Source organism: Saccostrea cucullata, unplaced genomic scaffold (genome assembly GCF_032062105.1).
Source record: "Saccostrea cucullata isolate Sc308-1 unplaced genomic scaffold, CSIRO_AGI_Scuc_v1 ctg17951, whole genome shotgun sequence".
Classification (NCBI taxonomy): Eukaryota; Metazoa; Mollusca; class Bivalvia; order Ostreida; family Ostreidae; genus Saccostrea; species Saccostrea cuccullata.
In genome coordinates this window covers 1-10,850 of record NW_026929878.1, presented here as the reverse complement: position 1 = coordinate 10,850, position 10,850 = coordinate 1, and the positions used below count along the sequence as shown (strand labels likewise).

At 35.1% G+C, this 10,850-nt stretch overlaps 1 long non-coding RNA gene across 1 annotated transcript; it reads left to right on the top strand.

Annotated features, from left to right (window-relative positions):
• The first annotated feature begins 8,562 nt into the window (after positions 1–8,562).
• Positions 8,563–9,352, top strand: LOC134282358 (uncharacterized). Its single transcript, XR_009995278.1, has 3 exons — positions 8,563–8,652; positions 8,944–9,092; positions 9,242–9,352. It is a non-coding gene; the product is annotated as an uncharacterized LOC134282358 (long non-coding RNA).
• The last annotated feature ends 1,498 nt before the right edge of the window (positions 9,353–10,850 follow it).

Genomic DNA, 10,850 nt, shown 5'->3' with positions numbered 1-10,850 from the left:
TATCTTTTTCTAAGGGTGGTTATTTTCCATATAGTGGGTAATTTCTGTGGCTCATGTTTTTGATTTTTTTTTAATTCATTATTTCAATGGTAATATTTTTTTATAGAGCAGAAAATTCTATGAAAAATTGAGTCAATGAATGTTTTGAAGATGACGAACAGTGATTGATCCAAAGCAAAAATTGTAATCAGTACATATCTGTAAATAAGGCATAAAACAAGGATCACAGGAAATCACAGCTGTGGGATCAGGTGCCTTGGAGGACTAAGCATTCCATAACGATCCGGTCACACCTGTTACTAGCATAATGTAATGATCAGAGAGATGGAATATTCCGTGCTCAGTTTCAGTATCAAACAAAACTGAAATAGTTCAGTCATAATAACCACAGAAATTATCCATTGTGTGGTATTTTTTATGGTAGATATTCTATCTATTACAACCTCCCTTTATACCTTAATTATTGTAGCTTTCTGTCTCTGTCATAAAGTTATTTAAGTTGTATTTTTTTAAATGGTAAAGGATGTTTAAGGAAAAGAGTAATGATTAGTGACTTTCCTTTATTTTTTTTTAGAGGAATTACATTTTAACTGACGATATCTCAAGAATTTTAAAAACCTCCCCTTTAATCTGATTAAAGTTTTGAACATTAAAATGTCTGACCTATATTTTGTGTCATAATCTACACTGTTTTTTCAGTACTTGCTTTTGTTGCAAGTCAAATAATTATATTAATATTCATATGGTAATAAAGTTGCGAGGTCCGTTCTCAACTCCTCCTGCATCCAGCGGCACCTGGCAACGGACACAGGTTTTCTAGAGCTTTTTTAAATCGATTTAAATTGTTTTATCTCTAGTTTTTTCCTGGCCGGCCCTGATGCTATGTTAAGGGGGTATTAAGAATTTTAAACATTTCCTGTCATGGAAAGAAAAGGACAGATAGTGTCATTTTTTTCTGCATATATTACAAAATATTTTTGTATGTTATACATGTACATGTATGTAAAACTTATACATTACGGGCGTCCAGCAATCACGATTGTCTGTTAAGCATTGTATGTTTGTGTTGTGTTTTATTCTAATGTGAGTAGAGTTAATACCCAGTCTTGCTCAGGGGCACATCCCCATTAAGCTTTGTTTTCAGGTACCCTGGTATGCCAGAGTTTTGATGTATGTATAGTTAATTTATTTCCATAATACCTTTACATATACATGTATTTATCCATCTCTTGATTTGTGGTTTTTTAATGTAAATAAAGGTGTACATATAAATTTCTTAGTTCTCATGTTTTAATTTTTTAAAAAAAGGACAATTTTCTTGATATATGAAATGATTTGCAGGTACATATCAAACTGTGTTGTACAGTGGTTGGGGCATTTGCTATGAGTTATGTTAAGGAAAACAATAAGTTAATCCTTACATCACTTTGAGATTGGAAAATTCCCACCATAGAACATTGGGGCCAGTGTTTCCAGTGAGGTCCTGAGTTCCCCAGTTTAGGTCTAAATTTATAGTCCTCCACCGGCAAATGGTGGCATCACAATATCAGAGAAATACTGATCTTTGGTACTTGGAACAATTGGGTTTCTCCAATGACAGTGAGTTAGATATCAAAAATACAAAATACTCTCAAACATTCTTTCTGGGTACCACTGAGTTCAAAACAGCAAATATTAATTAACAGTACCTGCATCTATATGTCATGCTCTGTTAAAATTAGAGAACTATACCAATGTAGTTTGGTTGAAAGAAAAATCTCAAGACTATAAAATGAGAACAGACCTTAAATATCTGGGTAATTGATTTTTTTAAATCAATTTTTATAAATTAGAAATAAGTGTATCGATGTATTTAAATACTATGCAAATGTGTGACTTTTTGCTTACATGAAAAAAAAACACATATACATGTATGTAAGTCTTAATGAATTACAATGTACATTCTGTTTTCTGTTTAAAGTCTTCAAGCGTGATAAACTTTATGGAAATGGAAAAAAGCAGATGTTTTCCCGAATAAAAAAAAAATAGAAAGTTGAATTGTCATTTTGAGCAGTGAATTTCTACTAAAGTTTAGGTTTCGAGATCACGTGAGAAATTCCAGGTTAAATTTAGATACAGCTGTAGGAAAAAATATGAAAATGAAACAAAAGAAAGAGAAAGAAAAACAAAGCAAGCCCCTCCCTTTTGAGGATTTTATATAGGTCTCAGTTATCAAGCAAGATTATTTTCTCATGCAGAAAACTTTTGGAGTCGAAAGTTATTCAGTAAAGATTAGGACCAATCTAAAGAGACAAAAAAAAAAACGCGTTATAACGCCTTTTGAAAAGGCGTAATTACGCGGAAAAAGTCCTTATAACGCCTTTTCAAAGGGCGTTATTATGCCTTTCCATTCCAAAAGGCGTTATTACGCCTTTCCATTCTAAAAGGCGTTATAACGCCTTTCCAAAAGGTATTTTTATGCCCTTTTAAAAGGCGTTATAACGCCTTTTTAAAAGGCGTTATAACGCCTTTCCATTTTTATGCCTTTTTAAAAGGCGTTATTATGCCTTTCTAAAAAAATTATTACGCTTTTTGAATATCTATTATTTTGCATTTAACAGGCTCGTGCTTTTAATAGCCCCCCCCCCCCCCTTCTACTGGCCAAACTCGTTGAGGGACTTCTCGGTAAAACTTGTGATTTCAGTGCAATAACTTGCCCCAGTTTTACATACTGCAACAAAATGTTCAGGAACCAAGCAAACAATAGTTATGAAATTTAAACTCTAGCAAGACTTTTCCCAAAAAAGTGTTTATGTGTGGAGGGGGGAGGGATACCCCATTCGCACGCGTACTGGCCTTCTTGAAAAGGAAAATGGAAAGGCGTTATTTTAAGTTAATAAATATATGAAAGATTTAATTAAAACCATCTTTATTTATGCAATTTTCTGTATTCCTTCACATCTCACTGACAATTGTTTGCATTCGTATTAATTAAGAGAAGGCAACACTCTACTTGTGAAGATCTAGGATATAGGCAGATCTATGCATCTTGGAGCTTAGCTTAATTGCCATGTATTAAAATTCCTGTCATTTGAAGATGTTTTTCTCTCTTGAAAAAAAAAACAGGCAAACTATGTGCATGGGTATAATGAACAATGACCCTTGGTAGAGGCGTGCCTTGTATTTTAAAAAAGACTGACTTAGTTGGTTCAACATTGAAAATATATGACTCATTTAAAAATCTTTTTTCCTGGAAATCTATTGCTGTTTAAATTACTTTTTGTCCCTCGCTTTCGCGAAAGCGAGGGGACGTAAATCTCATTCGTCTGCGATCCGTCCGTCTGTCTGCCCGTCCCTCACAAAAACTTTTACCTTGCCCATAACTTTTGATTTAGTGGAGGTATGACTTTCATATTTCTTATGTATATTCCTTGTCACAAGACCTTTTCGTTGGGTACCATCAAATATGACCTTTGACCTTGACCTTGGGGTTTGACCCACTTTTACACAAAAATTCCAAATGTTTACTTTAACCATAACTTTTGAATGGTAAGTACTAGGACTTTCATATTTCACATATGTATACTTGGTAGCAAGACCTTTTATTGGATACCAACAATTTTGACCTTTTTACCTTGACCTTGGAGATTTCTGTACTTATCAGAAAACTTTAACCTTGACCAATACTTTTGAATGGTAAGGGCTGGGCTTTCATACTTCATATATATAATTCTTGTGAGAAGACCTTTCATCGAATACCAAGAACTTTGTCCCTTGCACCTTGACCTTGGAGTTTGACCTACTATTCAAAAACGTTTACCTTGGCCACAGCTTTTGAACAGTAGATACCAGGACTTTCATATTTCACATATTTATTCCTTGTGGCAAGACCTTTCATTTGATACCAACAACCTTGACTTTTTGACCTTGACCTTAAAAAATTGGAGATTTTTTGTACTTATATGTAGCAAACTTTAACCTTCCCAAATGTAGTTTTTGGAAAGGGTTTAAGACTAGGGTTTTAAAAATATTCAATTGAATTTTTTAAAAAATTTTTATTGGTTTACCAAAAATTTTAAATCAATTTTCCCCTTGAACCTTGGAGTTCAGTGATAAAAAAAATTCTGTAGAAAGAATGAAAAAATGTACATTCTTTTTTCTGTTTAGTCTTCAGAAGTGTCATTAAAAAAGACATGTTTTCCCAAAAAAGACAATGAAAGTTGAATGGAGCAGTAATTTTCTACTGAATTTGGTTTTGAGAATCAAAATTATTTTAAATATTTAATTGTAAAAAAATTGATGTCCAAAAAGGAGAAAGAATACAAGCAAGCCCCCCCCCCTCTTTGGGTTTTAATATGTTTAAGAAATGTTATTTAAAAAAAAGGCGTCGAAAGTTTTAAAAGGGAAATTTAAAAGCCATTAAAAAAACGCTTTAATAACGCCTTTTGGAAACGCGTAATTACGCGGAAAGCGTAATAACGCCTTTTGGAAACGGCGTTATTATGCCTTTTTGAAAAAGGCGTTATAACCCCTTCCTTTAAAAAGGCGTTATAATGCCTTTTGGAAAGGGAAATTTTATCCCCTTTTGGAAAGGCGTTATAACGCCTTTTGAAAAGGGCCCGCAAAATAACGCCTTATATTATGCAAAAGGCGTTTTTAAAAAATTATGCCCTTTTTTTCCGAATATTTTTATTGCATTTAATCTTTTTTTAAATAGACTTCATCCAAAATTTGGGGGGCTTTCGTATGTATATATGAATCTGCCCGGCATTACAGTGCAACAATGTTCAGGAACCCAACAATATTTATAATTTTAAGGCCTTGTTTTACCATTATGTTGTAGATTGCACTGCAGTGACAGACTGCCGTCAGTGTGGTGGAAAGGGCATTTTAATAATAAAAAAGGTTTTAAATTTAAAACCATTGTGTTTTAATTTGTTATTTTAAATCAAAAAGGACGTTTTAATTTAGAGGGACCCAGGAAGAGGAAAGGGCAGCCATCGGACCAAGCCATGTATAAAAGGAGACCCCGGGCAAACCATGTCGGGTTTTGGGTGCCAGATCCTGTAAGCAAAAGGGACACAGTTGGTTCCTTGTAAAAATGATCATTCGTTTCGGGAAATTTTTGAAATTACCGCGCCCGCTTTCGCGAAAGAGACATTACAACAGTCTGTGGCTTTTGAAAAATTTCCTTCCCCAAACATTTGGGGATTAAACCAATTTGTATAATTCTTGTTTTGGGGGAAAAATTTGACCTTTGAATTTATTTTGACAGTTAAAAAATTAAATGAAAATAACTTTTGGGAGAAGATTCATTTTAATATGTATATTGGTAGCAAGACCTAGGATGCAAAATTACTGCCCCTTTTCCCTGTTGGAGATTTCTGTTTATCAGTAATTTTAATTCCAATACATTTCAAAAGGGCTTTTTCTACTTTATATAAATTTTTAGCAGTTTAACAGCAAATCAAATTTTCAATCGTGCAGTGAGCATGGTAATTAAGCAGACTGTCAAACTGGCCAATAATCAGTCTGTTTGCGTCTTTGGGACAGCCAGTATCTCGGCGCAGATATCTTGTTCTTCTAAAGTACATTCAATATTTGTATATATTTTAGATTGTGCATCTCATCCTTTAATACTTAGTACTTGTTATTTGATTTCTAAAATGATTGTGTTAGATTTTGACAAAGAACTATATGCTGTACATTGCATATATTTGCCCCCACAAAAGTCAAATTTTGAAAACTTCCTGAAATGAGTTTAACCATGTTTACTAAATAATACAGATTTATCACATGTATATCTAGGTTAAGTTCTTTGCAGATGTTGGACTTCACTTGGAAAAATTCTAATTTGGGAAGGGGGGCATAAGTGTTTTATAAATATCTTTTGTTGTATGTAAATTCATGTACATATGTAATTTTTCTGCGAATTACAGTCATTTAGGGTATTCCGAATAAGCCGCATTTCGCGATACTCGGTAATTTACCTTATCGCTGTATCTTATACGAGACATGCACACGTGTGACAACTAAATAGTCATTAACAACATGGTTCATGCTTAATACATACAATAAATAAAGAGGTAAACTTAATGCGTTAATTAAAAAAATAATTAATTCATTCGTTAACTTGCTTTCCTTCTCGAAGAAAATTTCCGTGTATAAACGTTGCAGAATATTTCTCATCGATGTCGTTGCGTTGGTGGTGTTTGAAACCTCATCTAAGCATATTAGGTATTGATAGAACGGCAATTTTATGAGCTTTTATCAATTATGAGCATTAATAATTTTTTATTACATCTCAAAAATTTGTATGTTACAACCGCATTTGTAGCCCCCTATCATTTGGGGTATTTCGAATCACGTATGTGCATAACCGCAACTGAAGAAATTGCAGGCTGCATACTTGTTATATGCCCGATATTTCGAAAACATCGGTTTTCTTTACATGCAAGGGACCTATGAAAATTATGAAATGGAAAAGCTGTGAAGAGTTAATGAGTAGCTTGACCAGTGGTTATCCTTTTGTCGTAAATTTTTAAATATGGACTTGCACGCATGTACATGTACACATACATATATGTACACTGTGCACATATGCAGTGATTTATGTCATATTTAATAATTGTGATACATATATCTAAACAGGAGCTAGTTATTATTCCTTTTCATACATTTTTTATCACCATTATCATTATACATGTATGATTTTTTTTTTCGTAGCCGATTCTTAGAATTATGATATTTTCAATGTTAATTGTTATGTAGCGAAAAAAATATCCCAGGTGCAAAAAAGTGACATAATTATATTAACAGGACAACAATTTACAGTCATGTTATTTCTGAAACCCCTATTTTCTTGGTAATAATTGCTTTTCTGCATGATCCGCCTCTGAAAAGCTGTTCTTAGCGCGAATAAAGAGGGGGGTGCTGATAACTTTCAAATAAACAAGAACAATCAAGAAAATTTTAATTCTTTTTATTCTTGGAGCTTTTTATAAACAATACTAACTAGTTCATCAATTATGATGATGTTATCTGACCGTTTTCAACCCATTTACCTGGTCATTCGAAATACCCGGAAGTGATTCGCAATACACTAAAAAGGTGATCCAAATATAACCCCCGTCAAGGTCCAGCTGTATTGAAGATAGACTCGTTCTGTAAAGTAGATCTGATTTTTCACTAAATTGGCTTTCCTTTGATACCAAACAACCATGTGAAAAGTTTTTAATAAAAACATCTGCAGTCAAAATGTAAACGGTGATTCGGAATACCCTAAATGACTGTATTCTAGACTGTATTTCTCTTGTTATTTGACATAGATGCTAGGACCAGGTATAGATGATAATTGTGGTTCAGGGATGGTCGCGGTTCAGTTAGATCCGGAGACAGAGGAGGACAGACATTCACGCTTGAGTGACACAATTCAGGTTCCGCTAACCAGGCTCATCCCTGTCAGGAATGAGGTAAAAATGAGGAACACAAAAATTTTGCAGTTGAAAAGTGTCATGAACATGATTTTGTATTCAGGGTGGAAATGAGCTATTAAAATAAAAAAATAAAATTACCCAAATCTTTAAATTTAAAGGGATATCCACATTCTTTCAAATCTGTATTAAAAAAGGAGTTTTTTCTAATTTGCCAATAAACATATTAATAGCATTATTGTATAGAGATTTACTTGTATACAATGTAAGAAGAGAGAGAGAAACTGGACGATTTGAATACATTATAAAGCTAAATTAAACATTAATTAAACAGGCCTTTTTTTAAAATTTTAATCCAGATCTACAAGTCTGCCAGTGTGCCTGCAGTGAGGGAGTCCCTGGTGATGGCCATCAAAGCCATTCTGCTCCCCCAGGACGGGGACTTGCCCCCTCCAACAGACTTTGCCTGTGACAGGGGATGGTAACAGACTCAGTAATCAGGTGAGTCGTGCGGTGGCCGAGCTACAGACCCAAGCCTGTATGGTGCTCGCTCAGTATCTACAGGACATCGAGTTCGCTAAGGAGTTCATTCAGCATTGTGGATCCGCTATTGATATTCTGAAGTCCCTGGCAAAGGATTATAATTAAGGTTTGTCAAATTTTGTTACTCATTTTTTTTCACTAAATTTTTATTAACAAATGATTAGCTGAGACATTTTACATGTACTAAACTACATGTTGATAAGAAATTGTATTTTTATATTACAGGAGGTAGACTGTTGTGGAAGCCACTGCAACAGACTTAGGCTACTACACAAGGATTGTGCTAAACCTCCAGCTCCATCCTGCAAGCTTGACAGTCGGGCTGTGAGTAAGTTGAAATGATTAAAAATGAAAAACTTCTGGAGTAAGCAAAATTAAAGTAAAGCTTTGTTTACAAAGAGCTCAATCTTAAACTCAAACGCAGCATCATTAAATAAGTGAGGTACAATGTTTATGAATCTGAAAAATGAGTCTTTATTAAATATAGTATACACTTTGTCAAGTTAAAAATTGTAAACTGTGTTTTGTTCAGAATCAGGAGATGTTGCTGGACGCCAATTGATCCCTCCCCCGGTTCGGGCCTCGGTATTCTCTCAGGACATGACGTACTGGAGTGACCTTCCTTGGTGACCCCAGCACAGGAACTGGACTACCCAGGGGCACCATGATCTACGCCAACCAACCAGTTCCACAACAGGTAGAGCAATACCAGGAAAAATATTCTTTATATTCATGTACATGCCTCTATATTACAACTCACTGAATGCCGTTATATTGAATTTAAAAATATTTCCTCTAGAGGAAATACCGTAAAAGCTAATTTCTATTGCATAAATGCCTTGAAAATAAAGAATTTAATCTTTATTCTTTTAATATTTAGCATAAGTTAGAATTCACCTATATTCCTTACATGAAACCCATTAATTCAAAACTGAACAAAAAATATTGAGAGAGAAACAGTTGACCCATTTCTTTACTTTTAATACAGGCTCCAGCGTTTTACTGGGAGCTGGAGATCTGATCGTTTGGAGACAGTCAGGAGGAGAGTGGTGCAGTCATCTCGTTTGGCTTCGCTCCGTCGGCTGACAAGAAAGATGGAGCCTGGACTAACCCTGTAGGAACATGCCTCTTCCTAAAGTAAGTCCTTCAATATAATTTGAGTTTTTCTATAGTTTTACATCTGCATAACATGTAGTCTTTAATTCAAGGGAGAAATTTTCTCTGTATCATTGGTTATTTTGTTCTCAAGACAAAAAAAAATGTGATCAGCAATAAATCTTGTGTAGCAATGGTAAGGCTGTCCACTACAGTAGGGCCAGTCTACTGCAGTGGAGGAGTGTTAGACTAGACATCACCCTGAATCTTGGCTACGTAGCGGGTATAGGTTGGGAGAGGACAGGAGAGTCCCCCACACAAGGACAGACCCCAGGGGGAGGGTCTACTTCAGTGGAGGAGTGTTCAGTTTAGACATCACCCTGAATGCTGGGGACGTAGCAGGTATAGGGTGGGAGAGGGACAGGAGAGTCCCCCATACAGGGACAGACCCCCAGGGAGACGGTCTACTTCACGTATAATGGGCACCGCCTCAATTCCTACATGGATGATGTGTCTGGTGGAATGTATCCTGTCATTCATATTCAAAAAAAAGTGAGGTCTTTTTTATAATGCCCCTCCCTTCTCTCCAATGTTTTATTTTCATTTATCTGAAATTCAAATAACAGCAGAATTTGCAATTTGATATCTGTATGTATGCTGACTGGGGTATATTTTTAGAACACAAGAAACAGAGCAAACTTCGGACGAGGCCTTTTGCTTTTGCCGAAGGGACAGCAACACAAGGAGGCGGCTGATGGAGCGAATGACCAGAGAGATCAGGGAGAGTTTCTGTCACCTGCCATCCCACCCCCACACTGACAGTGAGAACGAGGGAAGCCCCAGCCCTGATACCACCATGGTGGAGAAAATCAAAGCCATGAAAGGACCCCAATGTAAAACTGCTACCATACCAAAACCACAGAATGGTATTTTATCTGTTTATCACAGTTAATATTACTATAGTTACTGTAGACATACTTTTTTTCCATGGGTTCATAATTCAGCGGAATCTCAATTTCCATTTAATCAGTGGATTGAAAATTACGTGGATTTTTAAGACTGTCACTATATGCCTTGCATCTATGTTAAGTATGCTTAAATTTCCATGGAAAATTTGTGACCACGTATATATAGTGTAAATTTATAGGTTACAGGCTACTAATTTTACCCCTATTTCATTGACATCGCATGTAGTACCATTTTAAAAATAGAGGTCTTTTTCTTTAAAATTCTTGGGGATATAAAAAGGGTAAAATGGGGTTATTTTAGGGCATAGATGGAAAGGAGAGGGTCTGAAAAAATATATAAAATTTAGAATAATGTGAATTTTGCTATTAGGTGCGTAGTATGAAGGGGGCGAAGAGGTCATTGTTTACCTGTTTCTCAAAGGGAATGAAAATATGCAGGGTAGGGGTTACTTATCGTGCCACAGAAAGACTTGGGTGCGATGAATTTTTCTGAGATTTGGAAATATATATTTTTTGGACTTGAATGGTTCTAGCTCTGTGCCGAATTTCAGGTGAGTTGAGCTGTTGAATTTTTTTAGATTAATTTTTATGTTATAAAGGGATATATAGCAAAATAATTGGTAGTCTGTGTCCTATCAGGTCAAAGGTCAAAACTCACGTTAAGCAACTATACCACCATTTTTGTATAATGTGGGACTGATAATGATTAATTATGACAAAATTTAGATAATTTTATTAATTTTGGGGGAAAATGGGTTGAAAAGTATGAAGAAAAGGGGGGGAGTGGGTATCTTTACGTAAGGTGTTTGACCTAATTTATGCAAAAGAGGTG